This window comes from Mus caroli, unplaced genomic scaffold (genome assembly GCF_900094665.2).
Source record: "Mus caroli unplaced genomic scaffold, CAROLI_EIJ_v1.1 scaffold_10891_1, whole genome shotgun sequence".
Lineage (NCBI taxonomy): Eukaryota > Metazoa > Chordata > Mammalia > Rodentia > Muridae > Mus > Mus caroli.
Window position 1 is genome coordinate 40,482 of NW_018389562.1, and position 3,077 is coordinate 43,558.

At 47.1% G+C, this 3,077-nt stretch overlaps 1 pseudogene; it reads right to left on the reverse strand.

The window, feature by feature from the left end:
- Positions 1 to 940: 940 nt before the first annotated feature.
- LOC110288167 lies at positions 941 to 1,815 on the reverse strand (annotated as a pseudogene).
- Between the last annotated feature and the right edge of the window lie 1,262 nt (positions 1,816 to 3,077).

Consider the following 3,077-nt stretch of genomic DNA (forward strand, 5'->3'; position numbering starts at 1 on the left):
TCTCTCTCTCTCTCTCTCTCTCTCTCTCTCTCTCTCTCTCTCTCTCTCTCCCCTTCCCTCCCTCTTTCTCTGCTCTGTCCCTCCTTTCCTCTCTCTCTCTCTCCCTCCTTCCCTTCCTCCTTCCCCTAGATGGGAGAAGTCTAGCCCTATTCTTTCTTTTGTCCAGCCATTGGGTGATCAGCATTTATTGACAATGCATAGAATAAATGGTAAGCATTGTTTACTCAAACTTGAGACTGGACATTCCTGCTGTAAGCATTGCAAGGCCCTGTCCCGGTTGAAACACGTTATTAGGGCAGAGAAATCGGCATTTGAATAACACAAAGATAACCTTTACACCATGCACAAAACCATCATGCCTACAAGTGGTACAACGTTTTATGCTTACATTTGTATAGCAAAGGCTTTAACCAGCAACCACCCCCAGTCATTTGTCACTGGAGTTTTAGAGCCAAAGATCTATCTTTTGGATTCCAACAGAATAGTTTCTTGCTACCTGTCTACAAAGAGCCAACTAAAATGGCACTTGGTGATGAAAAAGAGAAAGATTTGAGCAGTGTGCCACATGACGTAGAGGTCTGCATGCAGAGCCACATTACCTCCAGTCTGTCTTCAGGGCATGCATGTGAGCTTTTCTGACAGTTATCTGTGCTTCACTGGCAATGTCAGCTTAGCTGAGCACATATGTTCCTCTCTAGTCTTGTCCACCCCTTCTCTCTTTTAGTGTCAGCTTCGTTGGACACCCCAACCTACCCCTGGCCTTGTCCACCCCTTCTTTTTAGCAGGGCACCTCTGATAGCTCTGTCTTGTCCACCCCTTCTCTTTCTCCTTATTCCCTCTTCTTTCATTTTCTATCCTTAGAACACTGCTGGTCTGGTTTTCTTTTTTTCTTTTGTGTTTTTTTTAACTTAATTCATTTATTTTTCTTATATAAAAACCCTTACGTGGTAGCCACAGCTGGAGCCTGGATCCTCTTAACAGAGACGCTGGTGTGGGTTTCTATAAGCTCATCAGTGAATCCCTGATAAGAAGACTTGGTGAACAGAGTCTCTTTCCAGAGTGTGGGGGTCAGGTAGCTTCTGGTCTTGGAAATGGCACAAAAGGTGGCCTTGGCAAAGTTGCCCAGGGTGGCAGTGCAGCCTCTGGCTCAAATGTAGCAGTCACCTATACCAGTCATCATCAGGAGCTTCTTGGGCACAGGAGCAGAGACAATGCCAGTGCCTCTGGGGGCAGGGATGAGAAGCACCAGCACAGAGCCATAGTGGTCTGTCACCTTGCATGGGACAGTGTGGGGCTTGCCAATCTTGTTCCCCCAGTAGCCTCTCCTCACAGGGACAATGGAAAGCTTGGCCAAGATGATGGCCCTTCGGATGGCAGTGGCAACCTCCTTGGAGCTCTTAACACCAAGACCAACGTGACCATTGTAGTCCCCAGTTGGGATGAATGCCTTGAACCTGGTCCGCTGGCCAGCCCAAGTCTGCTTCTGCACTGGCACGATTTTCAGAACCTCATCCTTTAGGGATTTACCCAGGAAAAAGTCAATGATCTCAGACTCCTTTATGGGCAGGGAGAACAGGTAGATTTCCTCCAAGGACATGATCTTCATGTCCTTAACCAGGTGGGCCAGCTTGGTGATGAGGATCCACTCTTTGTCTTCAGCTTTACCACCACAAGCCCCATGGCGTCAATCATGGCAATAGCCTCGACCAAGACTGCGACCAAGACCATAAGACCTCTGTGGAATCCTCTGCAGCCTCCTAATACTGGGTCGCCTGGTCCTCCAGGCCCTCCTCCTACACCAGCGCCATCAACCATTTGGTGTTTTCCAGAAGAAGCAAAAGAGCTGGTCTGGTTTTCACAGTCTCTGTGCTTCACTTCCCTGACAGACAGGATTGCACTGGGCCCCCTAACTGCATTCCTTTTCTTCTCTCCTTTTGGCCCAAACTGCAGGATTACTCTTCCATTAATATTTCATCCTTCCCACTTCTTTTTACACCTCCCTGCCTGCTTAGTCCTCTGCCAGCTCAATACTTATTTCTGGTGTTATATGCCCCTCCCCCAACATCATAGGAGTAACTAATATACTAATGCACACAATATTGTCAGGATCCCCTCTGGACACATCTGATGTCAGGAGCTTGAGGCAGCCAGTCCCATCTCATTCATACCCAGGAAGCAGAGAGTGCTGGTGGTCTTCCTTTTTTCGTCCTTCCTGTGCAGCTCAGGACCCCAGCCTGTGGGATAGTGTCACTCTGATGAGAATTGTCTTCTTACCTCAACCCAATATAGAAGCTCCCTCACAGCATGCCCTGCTTGACCTGAATGCTTTGGTTCTGGAAACCTGACCAGGGTTGTGAGGGAATGGAGAAAGATTAGGCTCACAGACCGTTGTACAGAAAAGCTGGGCTCAAGTGCCAGTGGTCTCTGATATAGATGAACCAGCAGCATCCTGGAAACAGTGTGCATTGATTGTACACGGCTGTAGAGGAGGGAGGGTAGCCAATCTGGGCAGGAGGTTTGTGTAGGGGAGCAGTCATCTTGCAAGAGGAAGCTGTGGCTAACAGTTTCTGCATACAGGATTAGAGTTAAAGGTCAATGATTCCTCTATTTCCATAAGTCTTGGGAATTTCTGCAACACACATTCACTCAGGACTTCATCTGCTCCCAACAATGCCCAGAGGTTTGTCAAAAGGCAGTCCTTACTAACTATTACTGTTATTGGCTTGCCTCTTCAGGTTTTGCCCTCTTCCTTTGTCTTGTCAGGTCAGGGTCTTAGGCAGAGCACTACTGCTGAGATACAACACCATCACTGAGAGGAATAGCTTTAGAAGAAGAAAACCTTGGGGCTGAGAGTGTAGTTCAGCTAAGATGACATCAGAAAGCAGACAGACACTCAAACAAGACAAAAACAAACCAAAACAGAAACAACCAAAAACCTAAAGCTAATACAAAAGTGAACACAAAATATCATTTAAAAACAACAACCAACCAGAGACACTCAAACATATAGAGGAGAAAGTGGAGAAAAGCCTCAAAGATATGGGCACAGGGGAAAAATTCCTGAATAGAACAGCAAT